This window comes from Gallus gallus, chromosome 1 (genome assembly GCF_016699485.2).
Source record: "Gallus gallus isolate bGalGal1 chromosome 1, bGalGal1.mat.broiler.GRCg7b, whole genome shotgun sequence".
In the NCBI taxonomy this organism is placed as follows: Eukaryota; Metazoa; Chordata; class Aves; order Galliformes; family Phasianidae; genus Gallus; species Gallus gallus.
The window spans coordinates 35852977-35880093 of NC_052532.1; the positions used below are offsets into that span (position 1 = coordinate 35852977).

A 27117-nucleotide genomic window follows, 5' to 3' on the forward strand; every position below is an offset into this window, starting at 1 on the left:
AGACAGAGCGGCGGGGCCTGAGCGGTGGAGGCAGAGAGTGCTGTCTGTCTGTCGGAGTTACCCCTGAAGTGATGTGTGAACGGTAAGTAATGGAACCCATTTGTAGCTGAGTTCTGGTTTGGACCATCGGGGTAATGCTTTCCCGTGTTTCACTTGGTTGCTTCAAGGGTTCTGTGGAGCTGGATACCAGCAGTCGTTAGTGTATATACTTAAGGTAGTGTTTATAAGCCCTAAATGATCCTATACAACATCCATAGGTGGCTGTTTATTCTTTATCCTTACACATTTCAGAGTTTTATGTCAGCGACATTTTCCTCGCAATCTAAAGACGTATGCTTGAAAACAAGAGGTTTCCAGGCACCAAAAAGAAGTGCTATGACTACTTATATTAAAAACAACTGCAACAGTTAGGAATTATAAACTCTTAATGTTTAGTTTTGCAGGCAATTTCTTGGCAAACAAGTTTTTCTAAGGCTGTCTTGGTAACACTGACAATGATAACGTAGTATCATCATACGTTATCTTTTCTTTCTAAGGGTTGTCTGAAGATTCCTGTCCTAGAGCAAAGTAACTCGTGCTTTTTGCAGTGGACTGTGCATTTGTCATACAGCCTATATGACCGTATGAGTTTTTCCTTCGAGTTTCAGTGGAATAGTATTTTTCCATCTTCAGCTCATTAAAACTTGGCTTTGTTTGAGGTACTGATTATTCTTTGTATCTATTTTTAATACATTTTCCATGGTCTAATTTTGAGAACCATTGTTGCGAAGGAAGTGTTGCCAGGGAATTAAAAAGATGGGGTGAAAGAAGGGAATGCCAACCTGTCTTCCATTGCCTTGGTGTGTAGGGGACTCTCAGATGTGCTCAGTGTCTTCCACTATTCGGTAGTGATGTAAGTACTGAGAAAGTACACGTTGCATATAAATGGTAAAGCAGAAGATGAGCTGCGAAGCAGGTTATCTTACTTAATGACGCAGTAGTCTAAGGGGTATATAGAAGTGGGTCTTTTCTCTTCTGGAAAGCAGATATCATGCTTTGGAGAATGGAGAAGTGCAAATCAGAAAGGTTTTCAAACAGAAGTCTAAACCGCATGGCTCCAGTGTTTGGAGGTCTGAAGAGGTGATGAGCGATTCTGAGCCTTTAAAGTGTCTTGTATAAGTAACACTGTGCTCACCTGTAGAGTTGTTTGCAGTAAAAAAAAGAAAGCTAAAACACTTAATATGAGTTCCTTGATGACTTTCTTGCGATGCCAGTCCTGTTGTTAATACTTGGCTGCGTGATGTACCTTTTGCAACATGTCAAAAGCATCGTCAGAAAATACTTTCAGTATTCTGTACTGAAATCTTAATTTGTTATGTGTGTGGATGCACACTTCTAGTGAGTGAGTTCTTCAGTATCAAACTTAGTAAGGTCAGCATTACACAGTAGAATAAGTCAGTATCTTGTTTGATTTCACGGTGAGAATTTGAGGTAAATTTGGGTTCCTGTGCTGTTGTGATATGGAGGTAACGTTTTGGTTCATCTGGGGGGAAATGTTTTGGCACTTTCAGACTGACGTGCTTTGGGTGATAAAGAAGTGAGTTTTATATACTCTGATTCACGGGAGCTCCGTTATGTAAGAACACTTATTGTGGGACATCAGTGGGGACGTTAGAAGTATTCAGAATTTCTTGGAGGGATAAAATGTAGTTTTAAAGGGATTGGTATTCTTCTGAGCTCTCCTTATCTCAGGTAGGTGCGTACCGTGGCTGTCAGCCATGTATGCTTTGATGACAAGTAGTATTTTTCATAATGATTTAATTAGGAATTTGCAAAATGTTGCTGTTAGCCATGATCCTCAGCTTTTCATTTTTCTTTGAAGGACGTGTAACTCTAAAGGATGCCTCTTATGAATCTGGCTGGTTTATTTTTTTTAGGGCCCTGACTAGGCTTGGTTCCTAATACTAAATAAATTTGTTTTTCTAGCATCAGCTTGATAAGTCTCAAAGTGGGATGCTCACGTATGGGCCTGCTTGGCAAACAGGAGCGAGCCGCTGTGAGGAGCCACCTGCAACTGTGCCTCACCATCAGCGTGTGTGCAGTCCTGCCTGCAGCAGTGCTGGGCCCATACATGCCAGGGTGTACCTGCGTCTGGTTCTTAAAGCAGAACCTTTTTGTGAGGTGTGTTTTAAAGCTCAGTAGACGAAGCATCATCTGCAGGCCATGCTATTAATGTCATCAGCAAAGAGCCTGGAGGGGAATAGCGTAGGCTACGAGCGAAGAAACAGCGGTAGTAAAATCTGTTGATAGTAGGATGTGCTTAATGGATTGTTTCATGACTGCCTGCAAGAAATAAGGGAGGCAATATTCAGGTGGGATTGTTTTGAAGAACACTGCGATACGCGACCATGAAGTTAGCTGTAATTTTACTTTATTTTTTAAATAGGTAAAAATGAGAGGAGCATTGATAATGAGAGCTGGTGAGGAAAGAAGAACGAAGCTGGATGTAGGGAAATGCATGCTGACTTCATTCTGCAGTACTGTGCTTTTTTAAAATAGAAGGCAAACATTGAAGTTTTGATTCAACTTTTCTCAGGTTACCTCATTTGTGGGGTTGCTCCGTTTGTCTGTCCCTCCCACTCAGCAGCGTGTGCATATAAATGTATATGTATGTATGTAAAGTTCACGTAGTTAACTTTGAATTCAGAAATTAAGCATTTAACTTACATACATGGGAACTTTCATCAGAAAGAATTAGATTGCAAAGTCTGGTCCTTCAAGCCTCATAAAATTGTAACCGGGTACAGGAAACGTGTCAGAATTATTGCAGCCTCTCAGAGAAGAACTGCTCAGAGCTGATGTGGGATGGATTCTGCAGCCTGTGAGCACATGCAGGCTTGCAGAGTGTCTGCACCACTGCTCTCTTCCCTGGAGCAGGAGAGAGTGAGAGAGCGACTTGTGAAGAGATGTGGAAAAACGGGAAGGAAGTTGAGGGTCATCGTGGTGTGGGAGAAATATTAAGCAACAGAAGAAGAGAGCTGCAGGAAACCAGTTTTTATTAGCTCTGCCGTTCCTAGAAAATATGTCTGTGCTTATGATCAGCAGTGGTTTTTTTGGTGGATCCGAATGAACTTGCTTAGTCTCAGCTAGTTGGGTGTTTTGGGGGGATTGGCAGGAGGGAACTCCAATTGGAATCTCATCTCATGCCGTGCTTCAGCTGAGCAGTTGCTCTTTGTGTGCATTGATGTAACTGTCCGTGGCTCAGCAACAGATTCCAGTGCAGTACTTAATTTTGTAATGTGCTTCTAAAAATAAGCACCTAGTCTTATGTAACACCTCTTGCATTGTTAGCACCTAAAGCCTTCATCCCCACCGGCACGAAGTGAAGTACAATTGCATCCTACCTGATTTTTTTCAGCGTGGGTATTTACATCTGAAATATGTTCCCTGACAATGTCTGTGGCCAGACAGTATTTTTGCTTGTGTTTCAGGAATACCAACAACCTGGTTTGCACAGTTGGATGAGTTACTCCCCTCCATTTGCTGTTCTGCAGCATCATTTTGGTATATCTGAGAGAACCACCTATTTGAAAGAGCTGTGTAGTACTTGAGACATTTCTTCCTATAATTTGAAGAACAGTGGATTCCTGCTCACATGTGCATGCACTTCACAAGTTGCAGTTTTTGAGGCATCTCACATAATCTGTCTCTGCAGCGGGGCTGCAATGGTTATGAAAATGTGTGGATGCTACACATGTGAAAAGACAGTAATTGTATTAACGCAGCTGTGATGGCAAATGTAAAATATGCTCAGGAGTAAACCTCAGGGTTTGGTTTTTTTTTTAGTATTTCAGGTGACATTTATAATCAAATGGCATTATTCTCTTAGATATGGCATTATTCTGTTAGATACTTGATGCCTCTTGCTGTAGCCTTAGCTATGCTTTCTTTAACGTGACATCTATCATGCTTTTTGTGCCACTGTCCTGTTTTCAATTATGAATTGAATTCAGGCTACAAATAATGTGTTGTTAAATTAAATGATGGAATGCATTATATCTTGCTGACCGGGGGGTGGCACCTGTACAGAACTGGCTTGTCATATGTAAATAATTTATGGGACAGGAATTGGATGTGTCAAGAATTACAGCTTTAGCAGAGCAACTTGATTCTCATCTTTCACCACTTCTTGAAGTAAGTACTGTATTTTTATGTGAAGAGCACAGCTGGAACTACAGAGTAGCGGGTCGAAACTTGAATCTGAAAATATGAGGCCAAAGCAGAGAGGCATTTATTAGTTGTTCTGATATCGCGTTTATAAATTTTTCTATAGCGGTGTTTAGGGGTATCCCAAGTGCTTCATTTGATGAGGTCCTTCTCCTTCCCTGTGGGCTCCTGGGGTTCAGAGATGAGTAAATCCAAGGGGATCTGAGAGCTGAAAGAAAAACTGTACAGCTAAACAAACACAGTTCCTTCAGTAGCTCCCAATTTTAAGAATAAGTTGAGCATTGTAGATGCTTTTGATGGTTGTTTTATCTGTGCAATTAAAATAATTTAGTTTCCTAGCAGTGTCTAGATCAGTGATTTCAAGTTCTGGGGCTTGGGAAGTGCTGTCAGCCTCAGACTTCCTTGTAAACCATAGATGTCATCAGGAGAGATTAAAAAAAATTAATTATAATCGTAATGCATGGTATTTATGGCACCAGTAGCCTGTGCTTCACTCTGAAGGTTACCCTTGGTGAAGTATGGATTAACTTTGTCCTTCCCGAGGCCAAATAGCATGAGTGTATATTTGGATGGATAGACACGGGGCATTTCTGTGTGGATAGGTCTTATTTCTACATCAGACTCTGATTGTTCAGTGGGAGGGTGGGCAGAGGCGGTACGTGGCAGTGTGCTGCCCAGCCTGTCACCCTGTGCCTTCTCCTATTGGCGGAGGATCTTCAGAGAACCCTCTCTTCCTCACCTGTGGGTTTGGGAAAAGCCCAGTGAACTCTGCACCCCCCTTTGTGGAGGCCTGGGGATGCCGTCCCCCCAACGCTTTATTATTTATTTTACACTGCTCACACAACTTGCTGCTTATCAAAGCTCTACATGTTTGTGGAAGGTATCGCGCCCCCACTTCCCTCTCTAAATCAGGTGAAACCATGACACACATCATGTTTCTTCAGTGGCTGCCCTTTTGAATCACAGCCTGCAGAATGAATGGATGGTCTTCTCATCGAGTAACGTAGAGTAAGAATGAGCTCACATCCCTCTAACGCTGCCCTTCTGTAGCACTTCATAAAATTGTGTGGGTATGTTTTGATCTTGACGAAGTGTGGATATTTGGGTTGTGAACATGTTTTCTGTGGAAACTCTTAGTCATTAATAACTGTAGTGACACATTAAAATATCTCTTACTGTTCTTACTGCAAAGGGAAAAATTGTAAGAGTGACAGATTTCACTTGGAAAGTAAGCTTCTGAAATTGATACGCATTAAGAGCATTTAATCGTAATCCAGTTGTCAATGCTGAACACTAATACTGAAAGAGAAAAAAATGAATGGGGGTCTTGCCTAACCAGTTATCCTCATGCTTTGTAGTGTCAAAGCCAGAAAACGTCAAGTTTTGACTTGTTTAACCAAGCAAAAATCCCTCTGGTGTTGTGCTGCTTCTCTCTGAGTGCAGCTTACTGCTGTTCTGCCCACATGATTCTTATTTGCTTTTCTTCCTCTGAAGAACCACTTGGTGTTTTTCTCTTACAAGCGACAGTCCACTCCTGTCAGGGTAAACGTGCTGTCCTGGAATGAGATCGAGGGCTGCTGGTGAAATGGGTTCCGTGTGGATTCCAAGGCAAGTTGTTGTTGTTCGGCGCATGCCATCCATGTCCTGCTTTTGTTAGCAGTCTGACCTCTGTGGCCACTGTAAAACTTGCAAAATAGAACTGGCAAAAATCAGTGATACAGAAGACTAAATGACTAATGTAAACATTTCCCTTGGGACTCACAGTGATACTTTGTAATTATACCCGCGTTATGAGGAGTTAAATTGGATTTGGGGTTGATGTATGACATGTTAGTGTTAAAAATCTATGCAACGCTGCTGAAGTGCTCATAAATCCATTATGTATTCATTTTATAATAATTTTTTTTTTTTGTAACTTCAAATATGTTTTGAAACTTTAGCTCTTAAAGATTTGCATTTCTTTCACTTAGTGCAAGGAGCTTTAAATTAGTTTACTGTATGAACTGAGAGAGGAAGAGGTATGTTCCTTCAAGCGTGATGAAGGTGCTCCAAGTGCTGGTATGATGCTATGAGCTGAATTTGTATCTGAAAATGAGCATTTGAGGTAAACACCAAAGACTCCAGCTGCTCTTTTTTTTTTGTATCCCATGTTCTCAGAAGTTCTGTGTCCTTTTTCTGCCTTCTGTAGTCTTCTGTGTGGTTTTGTTGTGAGGTGGTTGTGTTGGTTTTTGTTGTTGTTTTTCTTGTCCCCCTCTGTCTCTTACCTTTTTACCTGTTCTTTTTTTCTCTTTCATCACTTCTACCATCCTTCACTACAATTTGAGATGGAAAAGCAATATTTTGGATTCTTCTGTTGTTCTTCCTCATGCTTAGTCTTTGTATTGCTGTGTTGTAGGATCGTAAACTGGGAGGGATGTAGCATACTGTTTATATGGGCATTATATGAGCGTTACAAACAAACTCCTCCCTGCTCAAATGAACGTTAAAGTTGCAGACTCAAGGCTCTCTGATTTTAAGAAATGCTGGAGTGAAGGTTTTCTCTCCCATCTTGAGTCAGGTTCCATCTGTGTAGTGTTTTTGCTGTATTCTGACCAAATGCTGTTTTTTCCCAAGGGACTTTGGCCTCATTTGTTCGACAAGATGCACAGTGTTCACTCACTGGATAGATAGGTTGTCAGGGTTTTAAATTCCACTATTCAGACCAGACCATCCAAAATCATAAGTAAATTCTGGATTAATATTTCCTTCCTGGAAAGGGAACTGAGATATTGGCTTCCTGGGGGTGCTTCTTAATATTTCCTAACAGAAGTACCTCACCTTTCATTCATGGTTGTGAAAGGTTAATGCTTCTGTGCAGACTCTTGAATTACTCCAAGCACTTATGGAAATCTTTGTGTGGCTTACTGTGGTTACTTTAAAAAAAAAAAAAGGTCTGAAGAGGCAGTCCTAAAATCAATATAATATGTGACATTTGAACATCTTAGCCAGACACGTTGTTTTCTTTCTGTAGTCCTCTGCCTCATTAATTATGAGAAGATAGAGGCACATCTTGACAGTGATCCCTGGTCACTTGGCTGTACACCAGGAGGCTGAGGAAATCCAGCAATGGTGGGTACGGCTCCAAGCTCTGGAGCTACACATGCTGTAGTGGCTGCATCTCCAGGGCTGCCCGCCAACTGCATCTCACACGTCTGCCTTCTCACTGCTGTTTCTTTTTCTGTTCCTGTTCTGACCTCTTAATTCCTCTTTTTATTTTACTCCTAGCCTGCACCCTAGCCGTGTCCCTGACGGCACGCACAAGAGGAGAATTCACCTCTCTCAGTCCTAGGATGAAGTGTCCTCAGCTGTGCTGGTTAGGTGGTGTCACAGAAGGGAGAAGTTGTGAAATCCTGTATGTCTCTCTGTGTCCTGTGAGAGCAGGGTGGGTCTGCAGCTGGGCCAGCCTTGAGCAGCTCTCCCTTGTGATGCACACACCAGACGAGGAACTGACCTCCTCTGCACTGCTGCCTGGTCTGTAACAGCTGTAGTGTCCCTGCAGGTTTTTAACTGTTCTTGGCTGGGTGCGAAAGGGTGCGTGGAATATTATCCAATTTAAAAACATTCAGAAGTGATTGAGCTGTCTCAGCTGCTTTAAAAAAAATAAATAAGTAAAGTTTGAGTGTAGTCTGAGAGATGGTTAAAGGAAGTATTTGGACACGTAAGGCCCACACTTCCTGTAGTTGGGCAAGGTGGACCAACATGGGGGTCTGACAAGCACTGGCTTCTAAGTATTACTGCCTGCATAATGTAACTGCTCTTAAAGGTAAAAACTAAATCTATGCTATGTTGTCATAGCATGTTCCAAAGCAATGCATTGGAAGGCAATTTAAATAAGGCCCAGAAAAAAAAAAATTATATATATATATATATATATGTATTTCATATGCATTCAAGTACTGAGCAGTTCTCTGAATATGAAATACAACAAGAGCTGTAGAAAACTTCTAGAAAATCTGTGGTTCAAAAGTGTTGCACTAGCATCAAATTATAGAGTTGTTTTCAGAATTCCTAGCTTTGAAACATGATATGGTTTTGAAAGCAAGTTATTTGCACTGAAAGTGTTTCTGCTCTTTCAATGTTTTTCGTTGTCTGAAAAGAATCTTCACTTGAGAAGAAAGCTTTTATTTGAGGAACAAGCTTGACCTGCAGCTCTGTAGGAAGATTACTGACACTTATGAAAATGGACGGGAAAGTAGAGGGGTGGGGAGCTGTGCCATCATAGGTAAGGAATGAGTGCCGTTGCTACATCTAAAGAAAACAAAAACAAACAGACCCTGCTGTCCCACCATACTTTGTAGAGGTTTTTTTTCTGTTTCTGTTGCAAGTGAAGATACTTGAATTGTCAGGGCATAGGAAAGTTATGTAAGGAGAGAAAGGAGTGATGCAATTAAAAAGTGTTAGTTAGAGTAGGAGCCAATGTTCTCCAGTGAGGTGAATTTTAGTTTTATTTGGTGGGTTCACTTGCATTAAAAACATCTTCACTGTTTTCATGATAGATGTTCAAGTAATATATGACTCATTTTCTGTTCCTCTTTGTGTTTTACAAGTGAGGCAGTTAATATCTAGACTTGACTATAAATCTTCTGGTATCAATTTAAAATCCAGTTTTATCCCACGTATCTTCCAGCGCTATATTTCTTTGCTTGAGGTGAAATTTCTCTCTTCTTGCTTTAGCTGGCTAGAAGGTGTAGGAAGCCAGGCATCTTCAAGACCAGTGAAGGAAGGAGGAGGAGGAACTTCATGCGTATCCTTGAAAACACATGTATGCCAGAAATGAGCAGCTACTCTCTGGGTGAATAAGCATAACTGAACAGTGTGTATTACTGTCATGTCTTTCGCACATTATGCAGTCAGCATAACTGGTGTTGAACCCTTTTCCTCTCTTCCAGACTGTACTTGTGGCTATACAAATATAGCAAATTGGTTATGCAAATATGCCACAGATAACGAAGAATCGATAGTCCTCACTAGGTTGGGCTTCACAGTGTTGTTCTGACATAGTGAATTGCTGGGCTGAATTGCTTTTCCTTTTTATGTTCCAGCTGTCAGGTGGAGGGATTTGTTTTCTTCTAATGCAGCCATACTTTCTGCCCATAACCCAGAGTTTTGGTTAAAATCTTCCTATACAGATAGATAGTAGCAGTGTTGGACTTGTGCTCAGCCACAGCAACCTGAATACATTTGCTATTGCTATAGCAGTTGCGGCATAAGTTATTAACAATTGTGAAGCTTTTGAATCATCTTAAAACAAATAAATAAATGCGTGTAGTCACCAGCAGCCTTATGGGATTAGCGTTTTTTGAGCGCTTCCTCTGTGTGACCGTGAGAGTAGTGTTTGTTGAGATTACAAATTAGACTGCGGTTGGAATATTTTCCTGTTACGGATCAGTTCTGGATTCTTCCTTTCTTCTCCTCACTCCGTCAGGCCTGTGTTGTGGTTGTTGTCCTCCTCAGCGAAGGGCCTGCATCGAATTAGGCTTTGTTTGCTGCTGCGCCCACCTCAGGTGCAGCGCCTCTGGGATCTTTCCTCCTAAGCCTTCTTTGTCTTGGAAAACTATGGGCTGTAGTTTATAAAACTTATTTAGATTCTTTTGGCTGAGAAGTGCAATGAAATTTTAATGTGCAACTTTATAATGATGTGTAATGTTAGTGCATAATTTTGTAAGCTCTGCAGACACTTAATTTGCGCTTCCCCCCTGCAGATGCATACACATATAAATCATTACCAGTTTGGGCTATAAATATTTTCAAGTTACAGTTTTGTTCTTGAGCTTATAGAATTGAAATAGCATTAATTGGATTAAGTGTAAAACGTGCAGAAGAAAAAGTCTGTGAACCATGTGATTTTTGTTCAGTAAACAGTTCAGTGTACTCAAATGTGCTTATCTCTAGATTTATTGTGAAAAAGCCATCAGTGGGTCAGGAGACTAACAGCAGTAAGTTAGCCTAAGGTACTAAGCCTTGGTTATAAAAATCTCCTTTAAAAACGAGGTAGAGTTCTTATTGCTGACTTCTGTGTCTGAGCACAGTTCTACATCAGGCTACCTGGTCTCTTTTCTTTTTCATTTTTTTTTTAGTTGAAGTTTCATCTGTCCATATCAAGTTCCGTGTAGCATACTCCAGAATCACAGAACTTGAGAAGCGTTTAGATTCTTCTTTATGGTGTGCATTTGTTCTTTAAATGAGCTACTAGAATCATAGAATCGTTTGGGTTGGAAGAGACCCTTATTAAAGGTCATCTAGTTCAACTCCCCCTGCAGTGAGCAGGGGCACCTACAGCTAGACTGGGTTGCTCAGAACCCCACCACGCCTGACCTTGAGTGTCTACAAAAATGGGGCATCTACCACCTCTCAGGGCAATCTGTTCCAGTGCCTCACCACCCTTATTGTTAAAAACTTCTTCCTTAGGTCCAGTCAAAATCACCCTTCTGTTACTTTGAAACCATTTCCCCTTGTCCTATCACAGCAGACCCTGCTAAAGAGTTCTGTTCCCTTCTTTCTTACAGCCCCTCTTTAGATACTGACAGGCTGCTCCCAGGTCTCCCCAGGGCTTTCTCTCCTCCAGGCTGAACAGCCCCAGCTGTCTCAGCCTGTCCTCATAGGGAAGGTGTTCCATCTCTTGGATTATTTTTGTGGCCCTCCTCTGAACTCACTCTTAACAGGTGCACATTTCTGCAGTACTGAGGACTCCACATCTGGACACGGTACTCCAGGTGGGGTCTCAGCAGTGCAGAGTAGAGAGGGGCAGGATCGACTCCCTCAGCCTGCTGACCATGCTTCTTTTGATGCTACCCAGGGTATGGTTGGCTTTCTGGGCTGCAGCTGATGTTACTGGTTTGCCATTGTCCAGCTTGCCGTTCCCCTGTACCTCCAGGTGCATTTGAGCAGAGTTGTGCCCTGTTGTTACTTCCCCCAGCTTGTACTGATAGCGGGAGTTGCCACAACCAGTGTGCAGGGACTTGTGCTTGGATTTGTTTAACCTCATGAAGTTCTCCTGGGCCCACTGCTTGAGCATGTTTAGGTCTCTCTGAATGGCATCCTGTCCCTCAGGCGTGTCCCCTGTACCACACAGCTTGGTGTCACCTGCAAACTTTCTGAGAGTGCACTTGTTCCTACTGTTGATGTCATTGATGAAGATATTAAAGAGCACCGGTTCCAGTACTGACCCCCGAGGAACACCACTTATCACTGATCTCCATTCAGAGATTGAGCTGTTGGCCACAACTCTCTGGGTATGATTTCACAACCAGTTCCTCATCCATCAAACAGTCCACCTATCAAATGCTTATCTTTCCAATCTGGGGAGAAGGATGTTAAGGTGGACTGTGTCAGAAACCTTACTGAAGTCCAGATGGATGACATCAGTGGCTCTTCCATTGTCTGCTGACACAGTTGTGCCATCACAAAAAGCAATAAGATTGGTCAGTCAAAACCTGCCCTTAAGTGAAGCCATGTTAGTTATCCTTTTTCACCTCCCTCTCTTCCATGTGCCTTACCATGGCTTCCAGGATGATCTGCTCCATTACAATTTATGACTGTAGGAATGTGCTTAAGATGGATAAGCCCACTGCAAACTTCTATTATAAAAACTTTTTAAAATCTAGATCAATAAGAAATATAATGGTAGAAGCCTCATTTCTTGAAAAGAGGTAGATATGGAAGTGGTTAAGGAAGCCTGTATTAGTGCAGCAGAAGCATATTGCTCCCATACACTTCATGTTACTGACACATGTTAATCATGATGTACTTCAAAGGAGTAAACTACTGAAACATTTCCATTTGTTTATGCTTTTATCTTGAGATGTTTGGTCATAATTTAGGAATGCTTTACTCTGAAAGAGAAGTATGAGTAGTTTAATTGAATTTAATTGAAAACTTTTACTTTAAAAAGTTGTTTTTTTTATTTATACACTGCAGCCATTCTAAATGACATTAAATAGTAATTATGCCAATTAAAAAAGATTATGATCTTTCATGCTTTGGTGGAAACTTTGAGCTTTGTTTGAGTGGTTTTTGAAGATTTTTGGTTGGCCAATTCCTTTTAGAAGCTGAATTTCGTGTCTTAAGCATCAGCCTCTCTAGATTTCATTTGAGTACTAATGCCTCTAGTTTCTCTTTGTTACAGGTAATACATTTGAAGATGGTGAGGTTTTTTGGTCCCTCCCCCTCCCGCCTTCTTTCCCCCATTAGAGAGAAGTCCAGAGTCTTCTAGAATACCTCCAGTTTTTAAATTCTGCAGTGATAATTGCATTCTCGATTTGCAAATGTGAGCAGTGCTGAAGACACTCTCCAAAACTGACATGATGCCATCAGGTACACATTACAGCATCAGGCAACCGTTTTACGGTACCCCTCAGAACAAATGGTATATAACACAAAATTGTGGCTGTTCTACAATTCTTTTACAACATTTTGCTTTCTTGTTGAATTCAGCAGGTAGTCCTCAAATGGACTTCTTTGTTGTATATTCTTCTTACAACAGTTCAAGCTCTCCTTTTGAGAAATGTCGAATCACACCATGGCAGTTTAATGGTGCAGAGAACAGGCCATGATAACCCTAGGCATGGTAGAAGGCTCTGATCCTGTCCTCAAGATCAGAGTGGCAAGTAAGGGAGATATAGAATTTAAAGTATTATACTTTTGTGAACGTGTCTCTCGTTTGTGTCCAGACAGGAGACCGGCAGTACTGCCTTTCGTTTGTTCCAGTAGGCACGTTTGTGAAGCAAACCCTTTGTATTATTCAGGTGTTGAAAAGTATGGGAGGCACTTCCTAGGTAATGTCATTGTTAAGCTTTGATCTGGCATTGTTTTGCTTTCCTTTTTTAGGACCTTCCCATAGGACTGTCCCCTTTTGTTCTGATCCAGAGGGTGTCTCCTGAAATGCTACTGAAAGGTCTTTAAACTGTTCCTTGTTGATGTGATTTCATTTCTTGCAGACGGTGTCTCAGATCACCATTCCATGGGGTGAGAAGTAAACCTTTTCTTAGAGTTATTCTCCCTGTCTACCCCTCTTGGGAATGCCCATGTTGCTAGTCATAGCCCGTGAAAGGTGTTTTGCGTAGGAAGTTGAGAACTTTAGGTGGAGAGATTTTTGAGAACTATCTTGGGAATCAAAGAGAAATGAAGATCTTGGGTGGTATGGACTTAGGAAAGTGCTGTGTTCTTCTCAGTTTGAAGTAAAAGACGATCAGTTATGCAAGGTGCCAGCTTCTTCTAGGAGGATGTTAGGGAAGAATGATCTACATCCAATGTACTTTACCTCTGTGGTGTTAGTCTTCCGATTGAAATGTTAACCTGCAAAGCAGTGGCTTTGATGCAGTCATGTTTGAGCAGAAAATTTATGATCGTGGCTGCTGTAAAGCGCTTTGCTTTATCTTCCTTCCCCCCCTTCCTCCCCACCCCCCATTCATAGAAGCTTCATGGCAAACTTGGCAAAAATGGCCAGCCAGCGCAAGTGTATGTATGATGGGGAAATGGGCAAATAAATAAAGAGATCCTGCCAGCCTGTGAACTGGCTGCAGAGTTACTGTGAGAACAAGTGGAGAAGTTGGTTGGCAGACGCTGCTTCAATAAATCTGGAAAGTCGTTTTTTCAGTGCTCATTGCTAGACAACTCGCAAACTTTGCCTTAGGCTCTAACAATTATCTCTGATTTCCAGCAAGGCTGTTGAATTAAAGAGAACTGCTTCATCAGGAAGAGACAGGGACTAGTTCCTAAAGAGATCTTTCAGGTAGTTTGTTGGGCTCTTCTCCAGCAGAACCTTGTGTAGGAAGCTGTTGCTCTTCTGGGTTCTTCTCAGAAAATTTGATTTTTGGAGGTCACAGATCATGTCATGGACGAAGCAAGATCCTGGGTCACAAACTCATATAAAGGTGGTAGAAGAGAGATGTGCATCTGTTGGCGATGTGACAAATACCTCACTGAGTATCTGTTGGAAATTGTCTGAGTGAAGGTGAAGGATGCCTTTTTCTGAATCTGTAGAAAGCATACTTCTGCACAACATCTCCATCTCTGCATTTTTATTCTGCTTTGGTACCCGCTTTAAGGTGAGCACTGTGCCAGGAAAAGCAGGTGGGCAGAAACGTCCAGTTGCTTTCCATGTCACTAGTGCTTTTTTAATGAGTTTGTTGATAAGCTACTAACTCACAATAGAAAAGGTGTCTTGGGACTGATCTGCAAAGTGAGGTAAGGGAAACTTCACAGGAGAGGAACCTGAAATCTGTCCTGTCACTTTCCTCTGGACTTGCTCTTCTCTCTACACATGCTTGTCCAAAGTTAGCCTTCTTCCTAGCAGTGAAATCTGCTAGGAATTTCTTAACATCTTTGAGTGAGTCTGTTTCCAGGACCTGGAGCGTGCCCCTTTCTATCAGTAGATCAGAGTTCTGGGTATTTACTGCTACAGCCTGAGCGCCTGTTAGCATAGGCTTGCAGGACTGATGTCTCTGCAGGTTAACAGTTACTGTATTAAGCTTTTTTTGTCTTCTCAGACTTCATACAGAGGAACAGAAGCTGCATTCCTTACATTGCCTCCATAGGGAGTGAATGAAGGAGGGAAGAAGTGCCTTTTGGTACAAGGCAGAAACCTAGCACTGTAGTACTGTCAGCCCTGTTTTTCCTACCTGTTGCTTCTGGTACTCAGTAGTGGTGGTATTTGGCTTTTTTTCCTTGTCCCATTTGATCTTTATACTTTCAGAAGTGAGTGAAAATGAGTCCACAGAACTCAAAGGGAGCCTGAAAAGCCAACTTTAATTTAGACATCTTTGTATCTTAGTGTGAGCTTTTCCTTTATGCTTTTATTTTATTAAATAAATGATGAGACTTGAGCTTCCAAAATGTTTTGGTTTGTTTTTCTGCAAATTGATACTGTAAGTTAAGGTGCGTTCAGAAGTTGAGATATGTACAAGACCAGAGTTTGTACCAGGATCATTTTTAGTCAATTTGTGTTTTTTTTTGTTTATTGTATATTGCTACAGTAACTTTCTTTAAGGGACAAATGCCAACAAATATGTAGCAAGATAAATTGGAATATGAAGCAGCCTGGGGATGATGCTAATTGGGAAAAGTTTTAAAATATGTATAATATTTTTATACTTTATGCAACTATTGTGTTATCCCCAACGTTAACTTGGGAGCATTATGGGGGCTGTTTTATTGTGCTGGAATCTTACATAGCTGATTCAGGATCAGCTCTGGATGCTTGTTCCTAGAAGCTTATAATTCATTCCAGGTAAAATACTGCAGGAGAAGGGAAGAGCATGGATAGTAACATGTAATAGTGAAATCTGATGTAAAGCACTAAGTGTTCTGATGTGTCCTTCCTTAGAGGAACGGCTGTTAATATATTGCAAACAATCAGTCTTAGTGTAGTTTGGTTCATACAGGTGCTTGCATAGTGGCATGGTTTTCTTTATTCAGAAGACCTTTGCTTTTAGACTTTAGAAAGTGAGCTTCTTTGGCTGCCATCTCAATATTAGTAGTGCCACTTAAAAACTGCTGAGCAAAATGCTGTTCTGATCCATCATCAAAAATAGGTGCGTGGAGTGGCATAGACTGTACTGAAACAATAATCTGACATCAAGTGTTCTTCCATTATCATCTGTTAAACATTTAAATAAAGATTTGCCTTGCGAGAAGTAATTGTAGCTGTACTTCTACATGCTAAATGCAATTAGGTTGTTGTAATTTTGCTGGATAAATACAGGTGCTCTGCAAAGACTGCCCTGTTTGGTGAAGAATTTTAAGTAAGCATTGAAGCTGAAGAGGCTTTAGTGTACCTGGCCAGAGACAGTTATGCAGGTGACCATTCCATTATGAAAGAATATACTACATTATTCAATGTGAAAACCAGCTTTTCTTGTTGTTCTTGTGTGAGAGAAATGTTGTTATCAAGGAGTTTTAGACCATGATGCTGTTCTTGTAGTTATTTTTGTTCTTTTTTTTTCCCCTTTGGATTTTTCTCTCTTGCTGTATGCTTAAAACAAGAGGAAGAGAGAATGAAGGGAAAAGAAAAGGGCTCTTTTACACTTCCCCAAAGCAAAGTAATATTCGGATTTTAATTTTGGAATAGGCTCGGCTATGCTGATATCAGTAGGATCAGTGTGTCAAAACACCCTGGAGAGATTGGCCCCAATCCCACACTGAACATGGCACCAACTGCGCTTAAGACGTACTCGTTTGTCATTGGACTTCATAGAGGCTGTGTGTATAGTGTTTCAAGTTGAGGAGTAAGTTGTAGAAAAGTAAAATAGAAGACTGATTGAAAGGGCATTATTGATTGTTTCATGTTGATGCTTTTTAATTAGACACTAAGTATTTTACCACGAGGCCGCCTTCTTTATTCAGATCCTTTCTTCTCTTTGTGTCTCTGTTGTTGATATCCACTTTGCAACAAAAACTCTTTTGCAAAGACACTTTGCTTGTTTGTCCTCCTCCTTGTGTCCTCTGCTGTCGGGTGACTCTTTGGGGTCGATTGTTTTTGCTCCTGGTGCTGCAGAGTGCTTCTCTCGCTCGAGGCAATTGGTGTGCCGGAGTGGGACACAGCGTGTGTGTGTGTGTGTGTGTGTGTGTGTGTGTGTGTGTGGGACCGGGGCAGCGCCGTTAAGAGTGAAACTAATTATCTGCAAAGTGCTTTCAAACCCAATAAACAGAAATATTTAAAATATTTTCGGTAACTTTAGCTTGTGAGGAAGCATTTGTTTGCAAATGAAGCTGGCAAGTTCACGCGTTGTTGTTTTGTGATTTTAACAAAGTCCATGACAGCTATTTATTGAAGTCATGTGCCCTTGTCTGTCTGGGGAGTATGTGTATGTAGAAGGTGGAAGCACAGCTTCTTATTCTTGCAAAAGGAAGTCCTTCTGAGGTATGTTGTTGTTCATCGTGAGTTGCACTTCTGTGCTGCTGTTGTTGTTGTGTTACTGTACAATTGCTGTACCAACCACCTAAAAATAAGGCCACTTCAAGGTTATCTAATATATGTTGTATTCTGTGGATTTAAATAGCAGTGACTGAAATGCTTGAAACATTCGTGGGATATTGTGCTGCCGTGTTGGGCTAAAAGAAGGTGTTAGAGAAGAAAGCTACACCACCATGGGTGGCTTCTGGTGGACAAAAAGCTTGACGTAAGCCAGCAGTGAGTGCTTGCAGCCCAGAAGGCCAAACTGTGTCCTGGGCTGCATCAGAAGAGGAGAGGCCAGTAGGGGGGAGGAGGGTTGTACCCCTCTGCTCTGCCCTCATGAGGTCCTGTCTGGAGTACTGTGTCCAAGCCTGGGGTCCCCAGCACAGAAAAAAATAAAAATGTGGAGCTGTTGTGGTGGGTCCAGAGGAGGTCACAAGGGTGATGAGAGAGCTGGAGTACCTCTGGAGACAGGCTGAGGGAGCTGGGCTTGTTCAGCCTAGAAAAGAGAGTGCTCTGAGGAGACCTCATTGTGGCCTTCTAGTACCTGAGGGGAGCTTATAAACAGGAGGGAGACTGACTGCTTACTTGGTCTGATTGTGCTAGGATGAGGGGGAACATTTTTAAACTAAAAGAGCTGAGATCTAGGTTAGATGTGAGGAAGAAACTCTTTACTCAGGGTGATGAGGCCCTTGCACAGACTGCCCAGAAAAGCTGTGGATGGCCCATTCCTGAAGGTGTTTAAGATCCAGTTGGATGCAGCCCTGGGCAGCCTGAGCTGGTGGCTGACAGCCCTGCCCATGGCAGGGGGTTGGGAATTGATTATCTTTAAGGTCCCTTTCAATCCAAACCGTTTTGTGATTCCATGACCTTAACGATGGTAGCATCTGGCTGTAAAGCAAAATTCCTATGCTGGTGTTTGGCTCTGCTCAGCTGGCACAGCTGTGATCTTGTAGCTCCACCTAAACACGGTGTTTGAAACAAGGAAAAGGAAATTTGGAGCAATCCTAATCTCTTGCAGGAAGTAGAAGAAAATTCAGTTTTGGTGTAAAATGTGATGTAGTTGCAATGCTGTGTACTGAAAACCCTCAAATGAGAGCCATAAACTGTGCTGCAGAGTGCCAGGACGGGCCAGGGCCAGCGTGTCCCAAACTCCAGCCTGCAGAGCTGCGCTGTCATTTCAAGGTGGTCACGGCTCATTTCCGCAGCCACTGTGCTGCCAGCGCGGCCTGTGCTGCACAGCCTGGTTTAAGAGCACTGCATCCAGCAGGCTGAGGAGTATCTGGTTAACTTGTTCTGTCTCTGTGCAAACTTTGTATTCAATGTAACGCCGGTTTAGCAATGCTAAAAAGGATAAGTTGCTTTTGCTGGTTTCTTGTAACAATTCTTTTTCCTTTCAGGCATGAGCCTAGTGATTATACTGCTATCCTCATATACCCACAGCTCCTTGGACCAGGCACTGCTTCTCTGTGCTTGGTGTTCAGATGGAGCATTCTTGGTGCCATCTGTATTTTAGAGAGTGCTCCAGCCCCAGGTACTGGTGTGACACTGACTGTACTTTGTAGGTTATAATGTCCTGTACTGAACACAGAAGTAGGAAGGGAGGTGTCCCACAATCTCAAGGATTTTCTGCAGAAGCTGGGATGTTGTCTGTTCCTGTGGCCTTCATGAACACAGCTGTATTTTGCTGTATACTTTTGTTGCATTTGCTGATGAAATGAGAGCTCCAGCTTCCTGGGAGGGATTTTGATACTGCCTTCATATATGGCTGTCTTGATAGAACCAGAGAAGTTTTAATAGTCTGAGTATAGAGGGATGGCTGTTATAAAATCACTCATGTGCAAATACATATCTGTTTAGCAAGATGCTTGTAGCTGCTGTAGAGGATCGGCCTTTTGGTAAACTTGTGCAGTTTGGCCTGAAACTGATGGTTGTTTATTCTGTCATAGAGTCAGCTTTACAGTTCAATCACTGAACATCTTCTTTTGCCTCTTTTTGTTTGTTTCCTCCCAAGTAATACAGCTTTTACACTGCTCAAAGACTTCAGCTTTGGTTTTTCCTTAATCTCTGTTCAAACTCGCAGAAGAATATTGCCAAACTTAAAGACTTCACAAGCATTACGTTTGGTACCCATGACCCAACATTCTTCCCTCTGCTGATATCGTGTCAATCCTTTCCTCTTACCTGGCTACAGTTTCCTCGTTTCACAAAGCCTTTTCTTTGTAACCTCTGCCCTGTTCTTGATACATTAGTCAGGTGTCGCAATGGTCCTGATGCTGTCCTATGGGTCACCACAACCTTTCCCTTTCTGCAATCAGATTGTAGATTGTGAAACTAAAGGAAGTTTAATTGCATTGCAGAGGGAGAGAATTTTACAGCCTGCTCTATTATCAGAGAGAAGGAGATAGGTGCTGGGGAGTTCTCTTTTCCCTTCCTTTTTCCTGTTGGCAACGGGACTGGCTGTGCTGTAGACCAGTCAGGAAAGAAATTGATGTATCTGTTAATTTCAAGGTACTGGAATGGAAACAAAGAAGAAAGTATCGCAGAGGAAGTTCTTGTATTCTGTAGTGATGCAGATTTACTAACGGAAGGTCAATCATTTTTAATTTATGTCAATGTTACCTGCTTTGTAATAATGAAACAGGTTTTTTAAGGGACTCGGAAATTGTATTGAACTGTATTACTGACTTGAAACATCTTTCTGTCTCTTGAAAACTAAATCGCATACAAAATGCTCGGAAATCTTGTTCACATCTTGTCAGTTTAATGCAGCTGACGGGGGTGATTACAGACACATCTGTGAATGCTTTTATGCTGTGGTGGTTTCAGGACCATTATGTTTTGGCTGTAAAATAGTTGCCTAGTAACTAATCCTTTACATTGGGTGTCCCCTAGGACTGTCTTTGGAACTGGTTACACCTTGCAAGTTGAATTGCTCTCATTTAAGCTAAGATGGGAATGCAAAGGTCTTGCAGCTCAGAGTTTCTCTTTCCATGGAAGCAGAAATGTCTCATCAGTTTGCTGGAACGCCTGTGGAAAGAGAAGTGGCTTTGGGTGGTATGGCAGTACGTATCAATGTCACATGGCGATGTCAAGGAAGGAAATATTGGGAAGCCACATGCTGTTAACCAGGGCCAAATAATTAATATGTCAGGATTCAGCTTTATCTTCAGTTTGTTGTCTGTGTGTTCTGAATACAACAACAAAAGTCTGTGATTTAATGCTTTTGGGTCAAAGTGGGAAACTGGACTGGTGTTCTAGAGGTGGACATCTACAGATAGGCCTTTGTCAGGTCTGCTGTTCATTCAGAGAAAAGTTCCTGAGATGTCAGTTTCATTGATTTCAGTGCTGCAGTGATGTGGGTTGGAATTTGATCCCCTTAGAGAGTGCTGCTGTGGGGACAGTGCTGTCACCAGGCCAGGGAAAAGGCTGCTTAAGTGCTACCGGTGCTTTGGCCTCTTGTTGGGAACCTGAAGATACTTTTGGTTTCCTGTTAGCATCAGTAATGTTTCCAACTTTTAATCTTTCCTGAATTAGAGTCTGGGTTTAAGGTAACAGTTGCCTGCAGTGGATGTTTTGAAAGAACCACTGGAAAATCAGCTAGAATATTTTGGGTACTTGTAATGTTGGGGGAACAGAGCAGATCTGTGAGACCCAAGAAGTTTGTAGCATCAACAAGAAACTTTGTCATTTCAGTGACATTGTAAACATTTACTGGCCCAGCTAGGAACGTTAGTTTCTTCATTGCTGTTTGACCAGAGAACCATGTAAGGTTCCTTTTTTATATGCATGTTTATATTCATTTTGGGTTATTTTAGCCCTGGAAATGGCTCTGTGTAGATAGAAGAAAGAATCTTGTAGGAAGGGAATCTTATAGTGAAGACGTGCATCTGGAATTAAGTTTTAGAAATACATTCCTTGGAATCTCTTCTCTATGACTATTTCTGTAGAAAAGGGCTTCCCTTTGTGCAAGCTGAATGGAGGTGAGGAGATTATTTGCTCTATTAGAAGTGAGCCTAAGCAGTGTTGCATTAAGAAATTGCATTTTTTTTCCTTATTCTTCCCCACAAGGGTTAATCTACAGAACTGTGAGACACGATCCTCATATTTACAAAACAAGGAAGGCAGGTGATTGTGTGCTTTTCCCCTCATGCCACACAAAGTTTGCTTTCTTATCTGAACATTGTCTGAAGAAACTGCCAGCGTTCATTCTTGCAGTCAGTCGTGGTCTGTTCAGAGAGGGGCCAGGTTGGTGTCTTTGGAACACCCATTTTGTGTGCTCTTGTGCACTTAACCTTTTAAAGTCTGTCTAGAGGTTCTCTGACAGTCTGAAATCTGAGTAGAGTACTTCACCATTTATAGTCATCTTTATTTAAAGCAAATGGTCTTTCCATATGAAATTCCTAGCTCAGATCAAATTGTTAGTGGGTGTAGCCATCCCAGGTACTGAGAAAGGCACCGGTTTGTGCACGGATATGAGAAGTGGATTTAAAAGTTATCTGAGGTGCAATATGAGGAGGAATTAAAAGCGGAAGATAAAGAAGGAGTTGCCCGATCATACGGGGTAGTGCAGAAATCAGAGCAACCTGAAAAACATTACCGATAGTGAATACTGCTGGCCAGAAACTGAATATCTGCTCAGGATTTGATAACTTTGAATACCTTTCCATTACTCTTTTGTGATCTTTCCAGCGGTGAGAGATAGAATCAAGAACTTTGCTTATAGAAACCTTACTTATAGAGTTAATAAGAAACTTTAAGTGCTAGCAGCTTAAAAACCTTTTGAAACCTGTGTTCAGCAGGGAGGCCTTTTTGTAGAGATAGCGTGTGGGCACATATTTGTGTATTGTGTCTGTGTCTTTGTATGGGTTGTTGTACCTCCCTTCCCTTAACCTTGGTCAAATCAAAGTTTTCTGCTAAGATTGTTCTGTCAGCTGCTTGATGCCTGTGAACAAGAATGCAGTTATAAGATGCCAAACAGTGAAGCTTACTTTTGTCAAGTCAGCTGGACAAAACGATGTTCAGAAATGTGAATGCCTTCAGATGATTTTCTTATTAATCTCTCAAAGCTATTAATCAAAACTTTCTTGCATTATTTTTCTTCCTGAAAGTCAGTTAATTTTTTTTTTTTTTGTGCATGGAAATGGTTGCTGTATTTCAGACTATTATATGGAAGCAAAGGCGGTCTTTTTAATTCCTGAAGTTGTTAAAGGAGAATCAACTGACAGAACAGCCATCAAGTATTTGTTTTCCCTACCTCAATTTACCTGCATAGTAGGAAGCTTTAGGAGCCTCGCTCAGCTATTTCTGAGTTCCTGTACTCGTCAGGCATGACATTCAGGTCATGTAGGTGAACTTGTCCATGAGGGAGTGGTGGTTCTGCTTTGACATCTGTCTCCTGCTGAAGATAATAGTGGCAGTGTCTATGGCGAGACATGATGCAAGATTATGACTTCTTTGTGTTTAATGTTTGTTTTCTGCTAACTGCCTTTTGTGTAGTTGTTTTGAGCTCCTGCCAAAGTTGTGCATGTCTGAGCACTTCCTAAATCATTTTGGATTGTTTTAAGTGCACATTGTTGGTGTCTGTTCTACTTTAGGTTTCAAGTGCTGCATCCTGATTTACTAATGGCAATTTAGAGCTGCCTCAGATGAGAATAATAAGATGCTGTTGAAACAGAATATGTGAATGTGCTGCAGATAAATATAGGAAGAAGCAAATTTGACTTTAGTTTACTACACGTGTTTAATTGATCACAAGAAATGGGAAATAAGCTTAGCTGGATGCAGAGAGCAGATCTGTGTTGGTTTCATTTTGTTACCAGCAAGCTTGAAATCTGGCTCACCCACCTGCTTAGGCTGCCTTTGTAGTCAGTGGATAGAGATCACTGTAGAGAATGATCCCTCCCCTGATACGTCTCTGGACTGACTCTAAAGCAAGCTTAAGTGTTGCTTTTGAAGGCAGGAGTCTTCATGCAGCTGTCTGCTTATGATCTTCTACATTACTGACAAAGACCTTGTGATGCAGATATGCTTGGTCTGGTAGAGTGTATAAAAGGACCTCATTACCTAGAAGAAGCTTTTCTTTTTCTTTCTGTGTTAGTGCAGACAGGAGGAGAGAGATTTTCTTGTAAACAATTAGTTCCTGAAAATGACCTGAAGTGGTTGGGATTAGGATGGCAGATCAGCTGGTGATTTTGTGAGGATGTAAAATCAAAGCACCGTAGGAATATCATAATGTGAAGAAAGATGCTGAAATAAGTTAGAGTTTCAACTGTAGCGATAGCAAAACAAACTTGAAAATAATGGAAGTGCCAGTCATTACAGACTAATGAGTATGAGTCTAGTGACTAATGAGTATGTGACTACAGCGAAAATACCTTTCAAAGTCATTCTTCTGCAAGGAAGAGTGCAGGCATCCTTCTCCAGTTTTTAACTTGCAAATACGAAACTACTGTAGCACAATTAGAGCCAGACTATATTTTATGAGCTTGGTGGAGAGGAGATGTTATGCAAAGTTGATGTGTATATATTACTGCTTTTTTTTTTTTTTTCCATTGTGAACATTGTTGTGACATTTTGGCTGAGATTTTTAAATCAAATAATGAAACCTTTCCAATAGGCAGGTTATTCTGGTTGTCCAGGGCTATACATAAACTTAAAATATGTGTTTAAAACTGGGATTAGTTTATATGGAGGCAATTTTGTCCAAGTTATGTAGTTTTGTTATCTAGAATTACTTGGGTCTGTTCAGCCTGGGGAAAAGAAGACAGAGGAGAACTGATAAATGTAAATATCTAAAGGGAGGTGGGAGACAAGTGAATGAGACCAGGCTGTTCTTGGTGATACGTAGCAATAGGACAAGGTGAAGTGGCCTAAAACTTGAACGTAGGAAGTTCTGTACTAACATGAAGAAGAACTTCTTTACAGTAATGCTGACAGAGCACTGGAACAGGCTGCCCAGAGAGGTTCTGGAGTCTCTTTCTGTGGTGATACTCAAGACCTGTCAGGACACCTATGCATGTGACCTGTTGTAGGGTACCCTGGGCACCCTGTGCTGGTGGCCCTGCTGGGCAGGGGGTGGAACAGATGGACCCAGAGGGCCTGGCCAGCCTCAGCTGCTCTGTGACACTATGAAAACTGTTGTGTGAATACTTCACTGTGAAATTATGGTGATTGCTCTTTGGTAAAGGTTTCATGTTCACTTGGAGTTGAAAAGCACTTGCAGTATGTAATAAACCATTGGGATGAGCAGTGTGGTGTTAAGGGCCAAAAGGAAGCAGACATTGTTTCAGGCTGTGTGAGTGCCTGCACAGAAGTCATAGTGAAGTCCTAGTAGTGCTGTGTTCAGAGATGTTAGGACCTCTTGTGGAGTACTGTACTTACAGAAGTACAGTAAACACTGAAAGGACTGAGGAGCATCATGAGTTTAGAAAAGATTACCCACAAGAACAGAGCGATGAACTCAAACTATTTTCCTCCGGGAATGAGAATACAGGGGAGAGACTGTGCCTCAGGAGTGCGAAAGAAAAGCGAGAGGAAAAGCTACTCTTTTCCCACGGGGAACAGATAAGATAGTTGTGAAGTTTGTACAGAGGGCTTGTAGAAGGTTGGGGGAATTTTGGGAAGTGCATTCGGCCTGGAGTGGATTCCTCCGAGAGGTTGTGTAAGGTCTTGTGTGGGCCTGGCAGGGGTGGTTGTTACCTCACGCACACCGGCTCCCACGGCGTGCATGAGGTAACTGCAGAAGTCAGAGCTCAGCAGGAACCAAAAACTGCTGTCACATCTAGGAGGTGGTATAAGCTGCTAGCCTCTCTTGAATATGAGGTACGTCTTTGATAGGCAGAATTTCCCATTCCATGCAAAATTGGTAATCAAAGAATTAACATCTAATTTGGGCCAGAAGAATATAGCCTGATGCACAGCCCTTGGGCCAGAAGAACTCTCATTTCATAAAATACAGAGGGCAAAAACCCTGTAATGAGGTGGAATTGCGTTGATTTTAATCAGTATAGATTTTGTGTGTATATGAAACAGCTAATATTTGTATTAGCAAGCTTCATTCTCAAAATAACATTATGTACATATGTAACAAAATGATGAAAGTTGGCATTTCCTCATTCAAGATGTATCAGTTTTCAAAGTGTTTTGACTAGAGCTCTCTCAAGTAATGTGCTGGTACTTGAGTAAGGTTTCATTTGTTATTCACCATCCCAGGGATGAGGAGGCTGGGGTGTTGTGGAATTTCATTGGTGCTATTTAGTCAGCTGGTAAAATCTGTCTTATAATGGCAAGAAACAGCCTGCTTCCGCTGAGCTCTGAGCCGAGCTCAGAGATGCTTTGGTGCAGTTGGTTGATGCTGCATGGAAATGAGGGAGAATCTGAAGCGCAGCTACTTCTGTGGCACTGCCTAGAGAGGCTTTACAAGCCTTCTTGCAAGGGGAGGGGGAAATTCCATTTTAAATGATAATTGTGATACTATTTACTGATAATACCCTAACAAACAGCTGTTGTTGCTGTGACTGTAATACTGATAGAGGAAAAGGATGTAACTCTTCTCTAATTTCTTGTATGATTTTTGTTCTATTTGCATGTCAGATTTGGTACATACACCCACCAGTAGTTTTATAGGATGCAAGAACCTTTCCACAAGTTGCAAGTCTGACTTTAATGAAATAAAGGAAACTTAGTACAGTCTGGATGATGATAGCATCAGAAAAAAATATCGTCAATTGTACAGACGCTAGAACTTAAAGTGCAGAATTGTAAGACAGATAAAGAAGCCAGTGTTTCCAATGATAAATTGTGAGCTTAAAACAGAAAGGGAAGGGGGTCTTGGAAACACCGAGGTTTTGTCTTACGGTGCTGGGGCTCCCTAGGGATCTAGTTCCTCGTCAGATAGAAAGGATCGGTCTATCTGTAAACTTTCAGTGTTACACACTGTATTTTTACTGGATAAAATAGAAGAGGTACCAAACGCTGTGGATAAGCAAGAAGTTTACTTGTTGAGGAAGGGAACTTCCTTTTTTGTCCTGTGGCTGCAGTAGGCACAGCTGGTTGTGCTGGGCCTTTTCGGGGCAGTGCTCTCAGCAGTGTGAATGTGCCCTTTGGCTTCTTGGTGCAGTGAGATATAACTGTGTCTCTGTATGGGGGAACTGATTATTTCACTAGCCCAGGGTCCTACAGTACCACTGCATGCATTAGGCTTGTATGATGTACTTTTTCTCTGATGTAATGTTCATTTCCTGGACCACTTGAAGCCAGAACATGGAGGTTCTGAACATCGTGAAAGGTCAGAGTTTCTGCCTGCCTCATTTCTTTTCTTTTTATCCTCTCCCATCACTTCTTCAGTGAACCACAGCTTTTGTCAGGAACTCCTCTGGTTTCCTTCCATCTCTTTCAGATTTAGAAACGTGAATTCTGCTCCTCCAGTTTGTTTTTGTTTATTTTGTTTTTCCAGTCATCTCTGAAAACTGTTGAGGCGTGACTTTGTGCTTGTTCCCATGCTGTCTCAAGGGTGGCTTGGAAGCATCTCCCTATTTCTTCTAAGGAGGCAAAGCTGCCTTGAAGCTGGATAATAGAAGGAGTCAGCCAGCATTCAAGCATTACTGGGGTTAGCAGAAAGATGCACGCAGTTAAAAAGTAATCTGGGGGATGCTTGTGGTGTCTGATGTGGCTTTCTTATGGGACTAATTCTGTATTATTTTTAGAATAACTTGACGGAATCAAGGCATCTGAGCCTTTCCATTTAGAAGTCTCTTATTTTAACCTTATATTAATCTTGGTGCACTAAGTGTGTTGAAAGGGATTTTTTTCCGTTTGCGGAACAATAAGAATTGTGTGAAGTTTGGAAGGTAACGATGTCTTGTCCCTAGTAATGTTTTATTAATCTAATTCGTTTACAGGAAGCGTTCATCAGTCAAAATTTACTTTCCTCAGCAGAGACAAAAAATTAATGGGCAGAAGAGCAGTGTGTAGGTAGG

General features: G+C 41.6%; 1 protein-coding gene across 4 annotated transcripts in view; it reads left to right on the top strand.

Annotated features, from left to right (window-relative positions):
• The window catches only part of CNOT2 (CCR4-NOT transcription complex subunit 2), an 89634-nt gene that overhangs the window by 4077 nt on the left and 58440 nt on the right, over window positions 1-27117 (top strand). The window contains exon 1 of one of the 4 annotated variants that reach the window (XM_046938268.1): window positions 1-27112. The exons of 2 other annotated variants lie outside the window; for them this stretch is intronic. The gene's annotated coding sequence lies outside the window, so the exon portion shown is untranslated. The remainder of the gene's footprint in view (window positions 27113-27117) is intronic. One more of the 4 variants, XM_046938263.1, reaches the window with a different exon arrangement.